This window comes from Martes martes (genome assembly GCF_963455335.1).
Source record: "Martes martes genome assembly, chromosome: 9".
In the NCBI taxonomy this organism is placed as follows: Eukaryota; Metazoa; Chordata; class Mammalia; order Carnivora; family Mustelidae; genus Martes; species Martes martes.
The window spans coordinates 73157889-73177325 of NC_137896.1; the positions used below are offsets into that span (position 1 = coordinate 73157889).

Sequence of the window (19437 nt, forward strand, 5' to 3'; positions counted from 1 at the left end):
ACCTGGTGTTTTGAAGTGACTGAAGTGGCCAGGATCAGTGGACCTGGAAAAGCCAATGGTCAGTGAACAAAACTATGAGTACCAGGGTCTAAGTTGGGTCTGAAGTGAAAACTGGATCCCCACACCCAAAGAGGTCAACAGGATGGAAAGTCAAGGGCAAAGCCATTGTTAGTCCAATCATCATGTTGACAAATCAAGGGAGAGCAAGAATGCAAGTATGAAGCCACGGAGAGCAGGAAGCCGTGATGGTCAATGTTGGCAGAGTGCAGAATGGCGCTGGGTGGTATGGGCTATGATGATTCCAGCACCAAGGAGTGGATGGTACGGCCACTCTTCGTTCTGTTCCTGTGCCCTGAATGAGATCTGCCTTGTGCCATTAAAAGTACCACCAGAGCTTTCTGCTGTAGGCTTGAGAAGCTGGTATCAAGATGGTCAAGCTCATGAAACCTCAGAAGGTGGTGCTGGTCCTGGCTGGATGCTACTCCGGAAACAAAGCAGTCATCATGAAAAATATTGATGACAGTACCTCAGACCATCCCTACAGCAATGCTCTGGTGGCTGGAATTGACCCCTGTCCCCACAAAGTGACAGCTGCCACAAGTAAGAAGAAAATCGCCATGAGGTCAAAGATCAAGTCCTCTACAAAGTTTATAACTACAATCACTCATGCCCACAAGGTAGCTATCCCCTTAGACAAAACTGTCATCAACAAGGATGTCTTCTGAGACCCTGCTCTTAAACGCAAGGCCTGATGAGAGGCCAAGGTCAAATTCGAGGAGAGTTACAAGACCTGCAAGAACAAATGACTTTTCCAGAAACTGCAGTCTTAGATCTGTTTTGTTTCAGTCATTAAAAATAGCACAAAAAAAGTACCACCAGCATGACTATGGTTAATAGCACGGTATTACATATTTGAAATTCTTAAGAGAGTAGATCTTAAAAGTTCTCATCACAAGAAAAAAAAATTTGTAGCTATGAACCATGAGAGATATTAACTATACTTATTGTGGTGATCATTTTGCAATATATGTGTGTATAAAATCATTACAATTTCATTACATTGAAACTAATATAATGTTATATGTCTGTTTTACCTCAATAAAAAAAGTACCACCAGTAACTTTGTTTACTCTGTTGCCTTGCAGTTAACTGAGAATATGAAGGAGAAAAGAGAACTATGCTTATGGGGAAGAGTATGTTTGTGTTGACAGAAAGTACTATTGGGGACTTCCAGAATTTCAAGCACACAGGCATTCCTAAGGGAATATGCTGGGGCAGTAGGAAGTGGGGAATATGACCCAAAGTCTCTTCCATGATCAGCCATGCTTATGCCTGGAGGGAATGGAACGAGGCCTCTGGGGCGCTGGGAAGGCTATCTTCCCCACACAGATGCCCGGGGAGACTGGGCACCCACAGGTCAGGAGAGAAAGGTAGAGTGAACTGTGGGGCTGGTCCAGCACCTGCACTGAGAGGAGGGTAGGGAATGGGGTCCAGTTTTTGGGATGCCAGTATACCTACCTTTATCCCAACTTCTACCACACTAGGTCAACTTTTGTGTATTTTGCACATAGGGTTTCTGGGATTTTCTTTCATTTGGCTTTAGACCTTTTGAGACCATCACCTTTTATCAACCACACTAAGTGCCATTCATGTTCTTAGCTCCGTGTTGGATACTTCCTTGGTTATATCATGGAGGACGCTCTCCTCAAGGAGTTCACAGTCTCTCTGGAAATCCCAGTTTTATATAATGGTATAAAGGAGAAAACAAAATAGGGTAGGGTTTAAATGCTAAGTGACATGTTGGGGGTACAAATGACTCACAGATTTGAGGGCAGAAAAAGATTCTTGGGTTTTAGCGGGCAAGGGGCCATGTCAAAAGTTATAGAAATTTCTACCTGAAATAAGTGATGTCTGTGCAGAAGTTTAGAGGAGGAGAGAATTTGAGTGAGTGGGGAAGGCATTCCAAGCCGTGGGGAGAGCCTAAACAAAGGTATAGAGATAGGAACACTCCAGGCCAGTTTGGGAAACAATAAATAGAGAAAGCATATGGATGACTGACAGTGTTTTTCATTTCTTAAATTACTTATTCAGACAGTATCCTGAGCAAGAACAATTTCCTATGGTTTATAAATAGGTCCCAGTTATTTTAGTGAAACTGTAATGCTGATGATCATTCATGGAATGTTCTACAGAGACTTTAGTTTTCCGAGGACCAGGAGAAAATGTACAAAGGAATGGTCCAGAAATACCGGTAATAAAAATCAAATACAAAGATTATGCAGAAATTTAGGTTCCTAACCAGGGTACTTGTCTCCTTCACTCTTTCTCCCTCCTGGATTTGTTCCTGATTTATGATGCAAAGTGCCCAAGGCTTCAGATGACATCTACCTCTGGATATGAAAGAATGAGAATAGGAATGGGAGATAATGAAACAGGCACAAGAGATGAAATCATTTGTCTGAGCTCATAGAGTGGGTGGTACCAAGGTTATAATTCAGGACAGCCATCTCAAGTTTCCTTTCACCCAATATTTCTGACCCAATCCAAAACCAAAAAGCCACTAAAATGGTACAGAATCCCAATTCCAGTGATTCCTAAGATGAGAGCTTTCTCACGAGACTGGTATGTTTCATAGGTTGTGGATCCCAGTTGCCCATGCTTGAGAAATATCCCAATGTGTATGACCAGGTCATAGGGTGTGCAAAAGAAAGAAGATTATTTGTATTCATCAGGTTATGGATGGATTTGTATTTTATTGCATTTGCTTAGCACCATTCTCAATTTTCCTGTGCTGTTCAATTTTCAATCTGTTTCACTAGCATTTGCATCTATATATTGTTCATTTTGGCCTAAGAAAGATTATGAGTGAATACATCTTTTTCATTTGTGTTTTTCCCTTGGGTTCCTCTTCCTGCAGACTTAGGCAAAGGAAGTGATGGTTATCCTAAATATTCTACCTTCCAGTCAGAGTGCAGTGGGGTTCAATAGAGAGAGTTTGGACTTTACTCACAGTCATGAGTCATTAAAATTAAGTTTTAGAGCAATAGCAACATCAGTAGCAAAGTACTCTATTATAAATACTTTCTTAAAAAAATATCCAACAGTTAATCTTGTCTGTATCTGAAGAGACCCCTATCAAACTTCTCCAAAAGTATGACACGACACTACTACAAGTGATTTTCCAGGTTCTTGCAAGAGCTTGGAGTAGTGTCTAAGCCTCCACCCACACCCCAGCTCTCAAAATAAGAATGAATGTTACGAAGTCGTCCTCTCATTCTTATAGCTGGTTATTTTATCGGGTAACAAAACCAGCACCGATAGCATTTCTGGCCATTCTAATAACCCTCCCACAAATTAAAAAAAAAAAAAAAAAGGCACTCCTAGAATTGAAAACGAAGCTCCCTTCAACTTATCAAATGTAATAACAATTGCCTACAAAAATGTCTTTTGACAGGCAGAATTTGTACCCAGTAGAAAGGTATTATTTGCATACAGTGTTTAAGATTCACAGAATCCTTTTTTAATGACAACGGTTTTCCTTGGTTTATCCATGCCACGTGTGTTTTACATTTCATGAGGCAATTTGAAGGAAAGAATGAAGGCATTTATTTACTGTTTGTTTGTTTATGACAAAGAGCATGCACAGGAGTGACGTGGGGAAGAGAGGGAGAGGGAGAGAGAGAGAATCCCATGCAGACTCCACACTCGTCGTGGAGACAGATGAAGCGTTCAATCCCCCAGACTTGAAATCAAGATCCCAGCCGAAATCAAGACCACAGCTGAAATCAAGAGTTGGATGATTGGGGCGCCTGGGTGGCTCAGTTGGTTAAGCGTCTGCCTTGGGCTCAGGTCATGATCCCAGGGTCCTGGGCTCAAGCCCCGCATCAGGCTCCCTGCTCACTGGGGAGCCTGCTTCTCCCTCTCCCACTGCTGCTCTGCCTGCTTGTGCTCTCTCGCTCTCTGTCAAATAAATAAATACAATCTTAAAAAAATAAATAAAGAGTTGGATGCCTAACCAACTGGGCAACCCAGGTGCCCTGAAGGTATTCTTTTTTAACATATTCTCTTTTATGGGGACACATTAACAACATCAAGTTATAAATTAAACCACCAGCTAATCAGAAATTAAGTTCATAGGCATAACCTAAAAAGCACGGTCAGGATACACTTTTTGGTTCCCACACCCGAACACCTTCACCTTGGGGTGGGAAAGAATTAGAGTAGAAATTGGGAGATTTCTGCTTTGGAAATCAAATCAGGCTTGTTATTTTGATACTTAAAACAAACAAGGACCCAACCAAAACCAAACCAAAACAAAATATATCAGTCTTCTGTGATATGGAAGTTCGGATAACTTCTTTTCTATGCAGCCCTCAGAAAGAAAGATTCCAGTGCTCTTCATATTTTAACACAATAGATCTATAAACAGTGTGTGTGTATGCCCAGCTGATCAGGAAACACAACTTTCCTTCCCTTCTTTCTCCAATATGTTTGATTCAGGCTTTCCCAAACTGGTATACCTCCCAGCACTATTTCCACGGAGTGTGACTTGAACAAAGGGCTTGGGAGTGGTGGGAGAAGAGAGCATCATGGTAAGATCAGTTTTGAAAATGTGAGATATGACATCTACCGCTTGGTTGATTTATGAAGCATGGAAGTATATTAAAATCTCTGAGAAAATCTGAAATTAAATTAAGGACTAACTTTGTTCATTTTAGCACTTCCTAAGCTCATTTGACCACAAACACTATTCCCCTCTAGGCTATGCACTAGGACTCTGTGGGCTAAATTTGGATAAACACTAGCCTGTGCACAAGCACAGGTTTTCATTCAGACATGGGCCTCATAGGCTCTCTGTGCCACCTGACAGCTTTGAGAGTCTACACAAGTTACTTTCCCATTCAGAACCCAGTTCCCCATCTGAATTATATGGGAAATAATATTTATCATACATGATTTTTTGGAGATAGTGTATATGCTCAATAAGCATTTATTTCCTTCAGTGGTATAAATCTGTCTGTGTTTCAATACGCATCCCAATATCCTCTCTAATAAGACTATCTTTTTCCAGTCTCATCTCCCAGGAACATGGGGAAGTGTTAACATTGCTTTAGAGTCAGATTCTATAGAATGTAATCTTACCAAGTGCATGACTTACGACTTGAGGCAAGTTATCAACGTTCTCTGTGCCTCCGTGTCCCCACCTGTAAAATGGAGATAATAATGGCACTTGCTTCACAGGTTGTGAAGACTAAAGGCTAGTACTGATAAAGCACTAAGAATAATACCTGGCATAGGGCAAGTGTTCAATACTAGTAGGATGCCTGGGTGGCTCAGTCAGTCAAGCATCTGCCTTTAGCTCAGGTCATGATCCCAGGGGCCTGGGATCACGTTCCACATCAGGCTTCCTGCTCCACAGGGAGTCTGCTTCTCCTTCTGCCCCTCCCCTCACTTGTGCTCTCAAATAAATAAATAAATAAATAAAATCTTTAAAAAAATATAAAGCAACTAGTAATCTCATTTTCTAATCATACACTATGCTCCAGCCACACCAGACTCCTTGCTACCCAAAGATACCTGATGTTTTCCCATATCCACTTGTGCTCTTGCCTTTCCTCATCTTTTCTTCCTGGTGAAATCTTATCCATCCTTCCAGTCCTGCCATGAATGCTACCTCCTTGATGAAACCTTTCCAGGTTTTCCCTAACCAGGTATCTTCCTGCTCTGGGACATCCCTTGCTCCAAGGGGCTTTGTAGTCCTCTCCTGGAGCTTACCATGTTTGACTTTGTAGTCAATGAGTTTTATATTCCTGGAGGAGCAACACACACACACACACACACACACACACGCACACTCAGAACCCAGCACCCAGCACCCAGCACCCAGCAGTGTAATCTACCAGGTACAACTTCAGGCTGAGATTCTGTAAACCCAGACTCTGGTCCCAGACCAATCACTCTGTACCCCTGGGCAAGTGTCTTTATAGGAGCTTTGGTTTCCCTTTCTTAAAACAGTAAGCTGGATTAAGTCCGTTCTAAAGCCTCTTCTATCTCTACCCTTCTGTCGGTCTAGTGCACACCCCTTGGGCAGCCATCAAGAAGCATGTGGAACTTCGAGAAAATAGAAGGAACAAAGTTTGAGACAGAAATGTCTGATCAGAAACACTTGTTTGTACTGTTTATAAAAGCAAAAGACTGAAACAACCCAAATAAATTAAGTTGGTGTATCCCGAAATGCTATGCAGCTGTAACAACAACAACAAAGAATAAAGAAGTCTGATGAGGAATGATCTCTAGGACACCTTCAGTGACCAAAAGCAAGCAAGGTACAGAACAGTGTTTGTAGAATGCCCCCTGTTGTATGATAAAGAAAGAGAAATTATAAGAATATATGTGTGATTTTGTTTATACATGCCCAAACAGACACTGGGCAGGTACCCTGGAAGAGGACACAAGAAAATTTTAAAATGGGTTTCTATAGGAAATGGGGTGGGGTATGGGGTGGGTGGGGATAGGATGAGAGCAAGAATCTTAGTGCATTCCTTTTAATACCATTTTGATTATGTATGTATGTATGTATGTATGTATTTAATTATCTCTACGACCAACATGGGGCTCCAGCTCATGACCCTGAGATCAAGAGTCACATGCTCTTCTGACTGAGCCCAGCCCAGGCATCCCTACCATTTTGATTTTTTAATTATGGGAATGTATTTCCTGTCAAAGAAAAAGTTAAAAGAGAAACCTCTGACTGTGACAATGATTTTTAGCAAAAATAGGCATTTATCATATTTGTTTATTTGCAGTTTTTAGTTAGGCTAAGGTTGAACTAAGGAATGATGTACTAATTTATTGTTGCAGCTTTGTGCGGAAATATGAACCCCTATGGTATACTTGTCATTGGAAAGGTGAAACTTTGGCCATTTGGATCTTCTTGGAGTTTTCTTCTCAAGCTTGTCATCTTGATTCCCTAGCTCATACCACCTAATGCAGACGCTCAGCAACCAGAAGCTTCCACTCATCTGGGACGTAGCTGATGGTCACGTGAAAGGTCTTGGGCTGCTCTTTCTGGAGAACCTGGAGAATTATGATGAGGAGGAATGGAGGAGGCAGCCTAGCAAATTCTCAAATCTCCTTGGAAGGCAAATAAACACAGGAGCAGAGGAATCAGAGAAGGCCCTGATTCTCCTTTTAAGGATGGTTAAAAATGATAGATAACATCTACACTCCAACAGCTAAGACACAGTTGAGGGAATGCTTTTGGATAACTTTTCCAGCTTGCCCACAGACTCTCCCCCTTGGAGAGCGTAAACCTTCCTCCCAAATGGGTGAAATCCCACGTTCTTCTCAGATTTAGGTAACCCACCACCTTAAGAATCTTGACCTGTAAATATTTTTGTTTCTACCACAGGGTCTCACAGCCATGAGAAATCCAATGTATGGCATCCCCAGCTTGCTTTGGTCCAAGGTCCCGTTTGGAGAGAATCCTGAGATTAAATTACTTGCAGCTGAGGCAGGCCCACACTTAGCCAGCATGTACAGCATCAACTCCAGCATTCCCGCTTGGCTGCTCCTGGGAAGGCTTCAGAAGAGCTTTTCAAAGCAGACCTCATAAAAACAAACACCCCCACCACTGCCCCCATCTCCTGTCCCCTTCAAAAAACAAACAACAATACCGCTCTGTTCACTAAACACAGGGGGATTTTCTGTTTCAAGTATTTTTTCTTATTTCATATTGGCAACACTTGTTAAGGAACCGATGACTTTCAAGTTGAATGAACTTTGAAACATAAGCACATAAGAATCCTGGTACTTAAAACTTTCTCAAACTTAGATACATCCTTTCAGGCTTCATCTAAAAAAGTCTCTTTAAAGTTTTATTAAAATTATTTCAGTTAAAAAAAGGGTAATTTTGACCCCATATTTTGAGTCATTGTGTTTGCTTTTAAAGCTAGTAAGAAAAATATCATAAGATCCTATTTCCTGGGCTCCTGGGTAGCTCAGTTGATTGGGTGTGTCTGCCTTTGGCTCAGGTCATGATCCCGTGGTCCTGGAATGGAGTCTCATGTTGGGCTCCCCGCTCAGTGGGGAATCTGCCTCTCCCTCTACCCCTCCCCCCTGCTAGTGCAGGCCCTCTCTCTCCCTCTCTCACTCAAATAAATCAAAAATTTTTTAAAGTGATGAATACTTTCCAGGCACTATTCTACAAAAGAATCTTATTTCCCTTTTCAGACTTAGAAACTTGGTGTCAGATCTGGGTTTGAATTCTGTTTTCATCACTTACTAGCTATATGTAAGACCTCAGACAACTGACCCAATCGATTTGTAGCCTCACTTTCCTCATTGTTAAAATGGTTTAATAAGAGTATGAGTACATGTCATAACATATATAAGTAACAGTAAAATGAGAACATGTACTTATCAAAGTGCCTAGAGATATACATGAGTGACAAAAATAACAGTATTAAAACAATAACAAAAAATTATCATGCTTTGGGACATCTGGGTGGCTCAGTCGGTTAAGCGACTGACTCTTGATCTCAGCTAAGGTCTTGATCTCAGAGTGGGTAGTTCAGACCCTGCACTGCACTCTCTTCTGGGCTTGGAGTCTACTTAAAAATTTTTTTGTTATACTTCACAACTCATCTGGGGGGAATGCTTACTAACTGAAATTAAGCAAATACAGTATTTTCTCTTTTTTTGTGATTCTTTGAGAGTTCCGGACTCAGTCTTAAATAAATGCCTATCATTAAAATTGAACCCTTGTTTGGTCTAGCCTGTGTATAAAAGAAAAAACTCAAGAGAAGAAACCAGCTTGCCAACCATGGGAAGCAAGCAAGGAAAGAATTTCATTGCCTCCATAGCAGGTGTTCAGATAGCCTTAGTGTTACATTGTCATGCCCTGAGAATGAGACATAGGATTTATGCTGTGACTGGGCATCTCCATCCACTGAGAATCTGAAGACATACGGTGGGAAATGAGGATACTCCAACATCGGAAATATAATTAGGAGGCAAAGTGGACAAGATCTAATCACTCGATCCAGACAGAAGAGTTTCTCCTCAAATCAGTGGCATGTTAAACTTTTCTGATCTCTGTGGGGAAGTGATTTTTCTTTTTCTCTTTGTTCTTTGCCCATCAGCCTATGAATTTCTGCAATTACTTGAATGAATTCTAGGCATGAATCTAGCCCACTTCTGGAATCCTTGACATAGGATGGCAAACTATGTCACATTGGTGGGGTGGGGTTATCTTGAGGCAATGGTCCTCTGTTATTGCCAAGGTCATCTTTGGACTTCCAAAAGAATGACACCAGTCATGAAAATATTGGCCATGTCTGCCTTCTGTTCACAAAGAGCACCATGGCTTGCCACCCATAGATACCAAGTCCATTGTGATGGAAGTACTACAAAAAGCCTGGAAGCTGGGAACTTGACCTCACTTTGGATTCTCACTTGGTAGCATATTCCAAATTCTAGTTGCTTTTCTTCAGTTTTCCTGAGTCTAAATAGTGAGGCTGCCAATTACTGGAGTCCCCTTTGACAATGTCTGGAATAAAACTGTCCAGTTGAAAAGGAATGTGAATCATATATGTAATTTAAACATTTTTGCTATAGCCTTATTTGAACAAATAAAAACAAATGGTAAAATTAATTTTAAAAATAGGTTTTATTCCCATTATATCCAAGATAATATCATTGCAACATATAATGCATATTTTAAAAACTGAGATATTTTACATCTTTTTTTTTTTACCAAGTCTTTGAATCTGGTGTGTGTGTAGATTTCACTAAATTTACAGTTAAAGGAAGTAGATTCAAATATACAAGTTGTTCCAAACATAGTTAAAATTTTTCTAATAACTGAAACCAAGAGCCAACTTTTAAATTTAAATCTCAGTTCATTAAAATTAAGTAAAATTAGAAATTCAGTTTCTCTGTCACTCTAGCCACATTTCTAGAGGCTACCATATGGGACAGCGCAGGCCTAGAAGATGAAGATTGTGCGATGTTTTATGGTGGGCCATCACACTCTAAACTCTTCCCGTCCTCATCCTCAGTAGGTACATGCCAAAGGAAGTTTCCAGCAGCCCCTCCCCCCTAATTTCTTGTGTGTTTCCAACAATAAGGACTCAGAATCACTTCTATATTTCTGTGGCAGGGTAATTAGAATCAAGCTGTCTGAAAATAGACAAGTAGAACAATCAGCTTGTATATGAGAGGTAAATTGTGACAAACCCTCTTTTAAGAGGAGCATATAGGCAAGTTTTAAAGAATATGCATGCATGCCTGGGTGGCTAAGTTGGTTAAGCGTCTGCCTTCGATTCAGGTCATGATCCCAAGGGTCCTGCGTTGGGCTCCTTGCTCATAGGGGAGCCTGCTTCTCCCTCTGACTGTGCTGCCTGCCGCTCCCCCCACCACCACTCCCCGGCTTTGTGCTCTCTCTCTCTCTCTCTCTCTCTAAGAAATAAATAAATAAAATCTTAAAAAAAAAAAAAAAAAGGAACATGCAGAAGCCCATTTACCTGATGTGACAAGTGGCTAATTGGTTATTGAAAATGATGTGAAATGAGGAATAAAAAAGACTTTAACTTTTGAATTATATTTTTTTAATTGAAGTGAAATCCAGATAACATAAAACTATTTCAAAGCAAACATTTCAGTGGCATTAGGATCTTCATTATGTTGTGTAACTACCACCTCTATGTAGTTCTAAAACACTTTCATCACTCCCAAATAAAATTCCATACCAATTGAGTGGTATACCCCATCCTCTCCCCTGCTCCTCTCTCAGTCCCTGGCAATCATCAATCTATGTTCTATCTCTGTGGATTTATCTATTTCAGATATTTCATATAAATGGCATCATATAATAAGTGACTTTTGTGTCTGTTATTTTTTTCACATTGTAACATGTATCGTTGCTTCATTCCTTGTATGGCTGAATACTATTCCATTGTATGTATATACCATATTTTGATTCATCCATTATTGGGCATTTGGATTTTTTCTACCTTTTGACTATTGTAAATAGGGCTATGATGAACATTTGTGTACAAGGGTTTGAGTACTTGTTTTCAGTTCTTTTGGGCATATACCTAGGAATGGAATTGCTGGATAACATGGTAATTACATTTAACTCTTTGAGGGACGGTCGATCTATTTTCTATAACATCTGAACCATTTTACACTTCCACCAGCAACATATGAGGCTTCCGTTCCTCCACATTCTTGCTGATACTTGTTATTTTCTTTCTTTTTTTAAAAAAATTAAAGCCATCCTAGAGGGTGTGAAATGGTATTTCAGAGTGGTTTTGATTTGAGTTCCTCTAGTGACTAATGATGGTGAACATATTTTCATATGCTTGAAGTCCATTTGTATATCTTCTTTGGAGAAAATTCTATTTGAGTCCTTTGCTCATTTTCGAATTGGGTTGTTTCTTTGCTGTTGAGTTGTAAGGTCTTTATATATTATGGAAAGTAGACCCTTATCAGATGTGTAATTTGCAAATATCTTTCTCTTATTCTCTAGATTGCCTTTTCACTTTCTTGATCACGTCTTTCAATACACAAAAGTTTTTAATTTTGATGAATTCCAATTTGTCTATTTTTATTGTTGTTGCTCATGCTTTTGGTGCATAATTAATTGCCTAATCCTTGAGATACATTTTGAAAAAAAAAAAAAAGAATAGATTTATATCTGGAAAAAGAGATGAAATTTTACTTTACTTGGAACTTATAAATGTATGTTCACCTGTTAATCTTTTGATAGTCAAACGGTTTCTTCCAACATGTTTATGGAGTGAAAAACCACTTTGTTTTTGCATAAGCTACAGCTATCTGATACACTTTGCTCTCTTTTAAGTTGACTAAGAACTTAGAGACACTAGCAAAGCCATCTGACTCTGGATATTTCAAGGTTTTTATGATTTACATTCCTTCCTAAATTTTATTGTTATCTTATCCACCCATAATTTGATGGCAATATTTTTAGCTTTTAATTAGATGTTTAAATATATACAACTTATCACTGAGTCTCTCTGCACACTCATATTTAATTGATTGATGTAATTTTTAATTATAATTATTAAGTAAAATGGGTTCAATTGTCATAACTGGCATAAATAAATTTGGGAATAAACAGAACTGACTTGGTAAATACATAGCACAATGGTGGGAACTAAAAAATACAGGTGTAGCAGAGCATAGCCTACTGTCAGAGTATGCTTGGTGGGCTGTGGACATGTCATATGCTCATGATACAGAGGGAATGAATAGTGTAATTCAACAAGTGTGTTAACTGAAGAAAAGTTAAGAGAGCATTTACTCTATTATTCTAGAGGTCTCGATTTAGAACTATTTAAAACATTTTAGTTTTTATTTTTTAAGAAGATTTTTAAAACTTGTGGTAACATACATAACATAAAATTAACCATTTTTTACCCCTTTAAGTGTACAGTTCAATGTGCTAAGTACTTTCACATAGCTGTGCAAACATTACCACCATCCATCTCAAAAAACTCTCTTTTTTAAAAAAAATGATTGTATTTATTTATTTGAGAGAGAGAGAGTGAGGGCACACAAGCAAGGGGAGCTGCAGAGGGAGAGGGAAGATCTCTGCCGAGCAGGGAGCTCATCATGACGGGAGTCGAAGGCAGATGTTTAACTGACTGAGCCATCCAGGTGCCCCACAAAGAACTTTTTCATCTTGAAAATATAATTTCTTTTTAATAATACACAATGCCAAGCACACAGCTCTGATATACTATCTTCTTCTTCTTCTTTTTCTTTTTATTCATTTGTTAGAGAGAGCAAGCGAGCACAGGCAGAATGGTAGGCAGAGGCAGAGGGAGAAGCAGGCCCCCCGCCGAGCAAGGAGCCCGATGCAGGACTCGATCCCAGGACGCTGGGATCATGACCTGAGCCGAAGGCAGCCGCCCAACCAACTGAGCCACCCAGGCGTCCCTGATACACTATCTTCTAAGCAGATACCAGTGGTGCTTAGTAGCAGTGTGGACTTGGGCAACTCATTTAACCTACTGGTGTCCTCAGTTTTCTAACCTATAAAATGGGGTTAATATCTACCCCACAGAACTAACAAAAAGAACAAAAAATATATCTGCTAAAGCACTTTAAAAACTGGAAAACATTTTACAATTGCTATTTATGGTTATTTTTATTAACAGAAAATTTGAGGATTCTTTCCTAGAACACCAAGGCTACTTATTCTTTTAATTTTATAAATATTATTTCTACATATTTACGTTATTCAGGTTTATCATCATACATATATTTTACTTGTTTGTTGATTGGCTGATTGACTTCCATCCTACTAGAATGGAAGATCCATGAGGGCAGTGATTTTTGTACTGTTTTGCCCATTGTTCTATTGTAAAGCCTAGAACAGATTAAAGTACATATATTTCTTGAATAAATGAAAGAATGGATTATTTTATACATCTATAAATGTGTTACCAGTGCTCAAAAACTATTTATTCATGATAATTCATGATATCGACAGCTCAAACATGTAAGTCTTTAGGCTTTCCCAGTGCAAAATTAGTATGTGTGAAGCCCCAAATAGAACATTTCTACTATGAGGAAACTTCTCAGACTAGCTCAGAGTTGAAAGGAAGTCAAATTTAGGAGTAAACAGATGAAAAAAAACTTATTCAAATTTTCAAAATGTGTTCTAAATTTTAAATTTTAAGGCTATTATCAATACAATAAAAGATGGGTTTTAATTGGGTTAATTTAACATAACCTAGGAATTACTTTAAGTGCCATTCTCTCTTTTCTAAACAAAACAGGCCGACAATACTATTGTTTATCAATATCTGGTTTCAAGTGTAGCTACGGAACTTGCTCTGGCAAATGAAATGTGGGTGGAGGTAACCCTGTGTCATTTCTGGGTGGAAGTGTTTAGTTGCTGGTACTTAGCCCTCCTTCATGCTCTTCCCTTACAGTGGAGATGGTAGAAGTACCTACTGACATGGAGGAACCATGATATTAAATATTGGAAGACTGAGCTGACACAGGGAAGACAGCTTCCCCATAGTTGATTTTATATAAGCAATAATTAAACTTTCGCTGATTTGGAACTTTTGTATTATACTGAGATTTGGGAACTGTGTATTAATAACATTATAACCTAGTCTATAGTGACTAATATATATGTTGACAATATTTTCCCCTACAGTTTGAATGGAAAGTTAAATTAGCAATTTATATCTGAAAAAATTTTGCAATAAAGTAGTATTTCTATGGGAGACAAAGCCATGTATAATCATATGGTTTTAAAAATGGAGAGTAGGACTATAGTATGTTACAGACATGATACCAGTGAGTTCTAGGTTCCTTTAAATCATCTTGTGATGTGAGGAAGAACTTCAACTTGCTGCTTCTGAGATATTTGAGAATAATCCTTTTGAGTTATCACAATTACTAAAGCTTTTCATCTTTTTCTAGATTCTTGCCTTTCACAGAAATATATGTCCTCTGCAATAATCTCTCCATATTTAAACTGTCTTTTCTTTGACCTGTTACTTTTTTTTAGTCAGTAGTACCCTGGACTCTCCTAGATGATGATTTTTTTTTTTTCCACCAAAGGGTAAGAATTCAAAATTGTGAGGTATTTATAGTGAAAGTCTGGTGAAAATCCAGGTATTTATAGTGAAACTCCAAATCCTTGCCTTTTACATTTTTGGAATACTTACTGACACCTTACTAGAATACCTTGCTAAGGTTGTGTGTGGCCTCCCTTTCTGAAAGAAATTTTTAAAAATTAGGTGGGAGTGGAATGGGGTAAGGGAGGTGACTCATCCAGCAAATGAAGAGTTAGTCAAGTACTATTATCTGTGATAAAGGAAGCTGTTAAGAGTCACCATTTCAGAATAACAGTGGAAGAATTTAAACAAGCATTTTCCAGAATTGCCATTGTTTACTTTGGTATTTCATTAACATCCTGGGTGGGGAGGTGCTGAGGGCCAGGGAACAAAATAAGTGAAAGGGAAACAACTTTCATTCCTGGTGGATTTCCTGTATTACCTAATGAGGGCAGCCACTTACATGATGATTCTGTGCAATTCAATTCAACAAATATTTTTTGAGCACCTCCTAAGTGTCTGCTATGTACAAACAGTGAACAAACCTACAAAAGAACCCTGTCCTTGGAGGGTTCACCTTCTGGAGGTGTTGATCAACCCTCTGAGAAAAATGCTAAATTATTTCCCTTTGTCGGTATTTTTTCATACCTATCAAAAGTAAACACTGGTACAAACATTCAAACTGATGGTGAAGCACTAAAAGGAAGACTCATCTTCACTTTGCGGGAACAATTTCATTTAGATTTATTTAAAAATATTCATTTAAAAATACATGTAAAAATACAAACTCATCAGCCCTCGGGGTCTATTGATTTGAGATATAAACATGATCTAAACTATCTTTTATTTCTGTTTTGTTTTGTTTTGTTTTGTTTTTTAATTCATGGATTGAGGGTCAGATCTTCAGAGAGAAAAGCCTTTGGGGTTTTTCAACCGAGAAGGGCCCTCTTCCCTCTGAAAGCTTACAGTGCAGCCGTTGGGCACCTACATAGCAGGCAGAACGTCAGTTTCCCTAGACTCTTCTCTCTAAAGGGCGTTTCTATTCGTGGACACGGTGATGACACCATCTTTTCGCCCCAGCACTGGCGGTTCCAGAATTTCTACATAGCCTGGGGGATTGACTGGGTGGGCAAGCTGGTTGAGAAGGGGCGTTGGCACTTGACAAAAACTCGACAAAGCGTCCGGTGTCCATCTCAGGGTTTGCGGGTAGGGGGAGAAATCAAACCCTCAAGCCATCTTAGGGGCTTGCACTGAAGCTTCAAAGACCCCACTCCGCAACGGAGGCTCGGGAAGAGGACCCGGTTTTAGGGTAAAGTGAGCCAGGACGCCCAGAGGCAGGAGTTGGACAAACCACTTGTAGGGTCTGTTCGCAGCCACCGGGAGGGACAGGGTGAAGAATCTCACAAAAGGGCGGAGTCGGGGGTGGTGGTGGTAGGTAAGAGCTTGACTTCATCGAGTAACAACTCTCTGCCCCCATCGCCCGAGGTTTCCCACGGAGAGGTCCCTGTCGCTCTTCTTCAGGCTGGGCGGAACCTATAAGGCATCACCACCTAAATTCTAAAACCAAACCAACCAAACCACGTTTTAAAACCTCCCTCAACACTCTCTCCGCGGCGTTCCAAACGCAAACATCGCGGGCGAAAAGAGGCTGCACAAATCACGTAGAAAATTAGGCTGCCCCTTTCCAAGGAGATAATCAAATTAGCCTCAAATTAAACGTGAAATTGGTCCTCGCCGGCTGTGGGGACAAAGCCCCCATTGTCCCTTTGCCCGGGTGGTGGCGACGGCGGTGCCCACCCTGCCTAGGCCAGCCCTGGTGGGTCCCCGCGGCAGAGGACGAGGTCGGCGGCGGGCCCTGGCAGAGCCCGGGCCGGGGAGTGCGTGGACGCGCCCGAGGTTCGGCTAGCGCGCGCGGCAGGGGCCGGGTGGGCGGCTGTAGGGCTCCCGGCAGGCGCAGAGGGCAGGCGAGGGAGGAACTGAGGGAGGGAGGAGCGGCGAGCAGAGCGGAGTGTGGAGCGGAGTGTGGAGGGTGTGCGGGAGAGAGCCTGTGCGCGCGCGAGTGTGCGCGCCCCGGAGCCCGCGCGCTCCCTCTCCCCGCCCCTCGCCCCCTCCCTGCCTGCTCCCTCCCCTTCTCCCCCCGCCCGGCGCTCCCGCCCAGCCCCCGGAATCAGTGCAGCTGTTGCCGTGCAGGCTGCGGATTCCTCCAGTCCCTCCCTCGGCCGCCTCTCCGCCCGGAGCGAGCGCGCAGCCTCGCGCAGCAGCGCCCACCGGTCCCGTCCTGTGAGCCCCGGCCCCAGCCGCGGACAGCCCCGCGGAGTCGCCTCCCGGCCCACCCGCCCGGCCGCCGAGGAGCGGGAGGAGGACGGGACCCCGGCGCCCCCACCCCCTTATCCGTGGGAGGTAGGTGGGGGGCCTAGGCAGGAAGATGCCAACTCACTGGGGCTGCCTCCCGGGCGGGCTCCTGGGCGGCGGGAGGGCAGGAGGAGGGGCGCGGGCCCAGGCCGGGAAGACGCCGCTGCCCCACCGCTGCCCTGCGCCCTGGGAGCGGCGTGGGGGCAGGGAGGCTGCAGAGCCCGGGCGGGGGCGGCGCGGGGAGCGTGGGTCTCCTGTGCTCATCTGTACGCGGGCTATGCGGGCAGGGGCGGCAGGCTCCGCAGTGAGGGAACACGGCACCCCTGTGCGCACCGGGGTCACCCAGCCCCATCCTCGGGCGCAGCGGCGCCGATTCCTTCTCTCTGCCTCCACCGCCTCCTCCCTCCAGCAGGGCGCAGCTGCCCCCGGCGCGGGGGTGGGTACGGAGTGGGCAGCAGGGAGGGCGTATTTTCGGGTGTGCTCCCTGCGGCCGAGGCTGGTGGGGAGCGGGGGCGGCGGTGACAGGGCCCGACTCCGCGCGTAACGGTACGGGGGATGCGGCCAGGCGTGGTCCCCGCTGCGCCGCGCTGCAGCTGAGCCGGAGGCGGCGGCCCGGCGCCCCCCCCTCCCCGCCGCCCATCCTCGCGCGGGTCCCCCGCCCTCGCCGCCGTCCCCACTCTCCCAGGGCTGGGCGTGAGCCGCCTCGGGGCGCGGAGCCGCGTCGGCGCCCGCCCTTCAGCTCCAGCCACCCGCTCTTCAACAGGTTTGTGCCAGCGCGGGGACCCTCCGGGCCGGCCTTTGGCGGGGGTAGGCTAGAAGCCCCCTTTCTCATCCCTCACACCGCGCCCGCGGCCCTCTTTTTTTTGGGGGGGGGGAGACTTCTCTTTGTTTTTGTGAGAGGAACGATGCCAAGTGCCTGTCGTCAGATGGGGAGGGGAGTGTTGTCGATGTCAGTATACAAACCAAGTCCATTATTTTTCCAGTCAAAAGCCGGGCCTCAGAACAAGGAGAGGGCGAGTGTGGGGGTGCTTCAGCAGAGGAGAAAAATGGATTCGGTGGGTTTATTTGGGCGGGGATGTGCTTTTTTGGCAAGATGGATGGCTACCAGTGCCCTCGCCGTGATGCAGCACAATGCAGCAGTATCGCATCCTCCCCTGGTTCTCGCTGCCGGAGCTTGGCACGGCCACTCGGCGCCTGCGGCCCCCGCCCGGCCCCACCCAGGCCCGGGGCTGCCCTTGGCCGCGGCCGGGAGCTGCTTCTACCTTGTCATGCTGCTTCAGCTGGATGTGGCGTCAGGAGGACCAGGTCACCTAGCCGTGAAGGGGGGGGGCTGCTGTTTGGGGTGACCCCTCCCGCCCCGCCGGTCGGACAGTGGGACAGTGCTCGGACGAAGGGGCGTCCTGCAGCGCTAATGCAGGCTGAGAGAGCCGGCCTGCGGTGCGGACCGGAATCTGATCTCCTACTGAGGGACCTGAGCCGTAGGGAGGGGCTGCAGGGAGGACAGGCCCGGTGGTGTGCGGAGGCAGTGGTGCAGTCCGTATCGGGAGTCGCAGTGTTTTTCTGTGCATTACCCGAAATCTGTGACTACAACCCAGCTATCCATCGATTTCTTCGTATGTGAAAAGTGATTAATTGAAGCTTTCCGACGATGACATTACAGTACCTCTCTCTTTGGTTAATACTAAGAATATGATTTTTCCTATAGGAAACCGTTTTTTTTTTTTTTAATGAAAGGATTGATGTGTTTTAGTTATTATGTCTCTGAGACATTTTAAAAAAACTAACATTCAGTAAGTTGTTTTAAGAAAAACCTATTTTTTTGGTGGATAGTAAATTGTTTCTTTAACCCGTATTTGCTTTCTTTTTATCACTTGCTTACACAGTTAGAGATTTGGATTCTTCTATTAAGGATTGTTAGGTAAGTGAGTGTCATGATTGTTGGTATATTGGTAGTCAGATTGATTTAGGTAGCTGCGTTAAGTATCCAGTCATGACTAATGGGATTATCATGGTAACTGACTGCATTTGTGTTTGTTTATATGTATTTTTTTGTGTACGTATTTTTGGCAGATGTGGCTGGGAGGGGTGGGATGGTGAAAGGCAGACCACCAAGGCCTCTGTGGCTGGTATCTGGTTAGAGGAAGATGATTCCCAAAGTCCTCATCTGTTTAGTCTGGGAACACTGGGAATTTCTCTTCTAAATGCCACTTCTACAATTCATTTATTCAATGTGGGATGGCAAATGAGAGACATCTAAATGTCACCTCTTCTAAAATGTATGCGTGAAAAAGGGAATTTCAGTATGCTAACCGGAAGGGAAGGTCAGTGCTTCAGTGCAAGGGCATATCTACTTTTATTTTTAAACAATCTCTAATGAGTCCCCCATTTGGTTTTATGTGGTTCTGCAGAGTGGAACTGCATGTCAGTTGTGTGGTTTATGTGCATTATTTTTGTGTTTCTCTAATAGAGGGCCTTAAAA

General features: G+C 43.1%; 1 protein-coding gene and 1 pseudogene across 2 annotated transcripts in view; both read left to right on the plus strand.

Annotated features, from left to right (window-relative positions):
• Positions 1–428: 428 nt before the first annotated feature.
• On the plus strand, positions 429–830 carry LOC308349098 (large ribosomal subunit protein eL27-like; annotated as a pseudogene). The gene has a single exon. The product of its transcript is annotated as a large ribosomal subunit protein eL27-like (transcript).
• A 15776-nt stretch (positions 831–16606) lies between these two features.
• SPTBN1 (spectrin beta, non-erythrocytic 1) overlaps positions 16607–19437 on the plus strand; it is a 195932-nt gene continuing 193101 nt past the window's right edge. The window contains exon 1 of the mRNA XM_080812621.1: positions 16607–17006. The gene's annotated coding sequence lies outside the window, so the exon portion shown is untranslated. The remainder of the gene's footprint in view (positions 17007–19437) is intronic.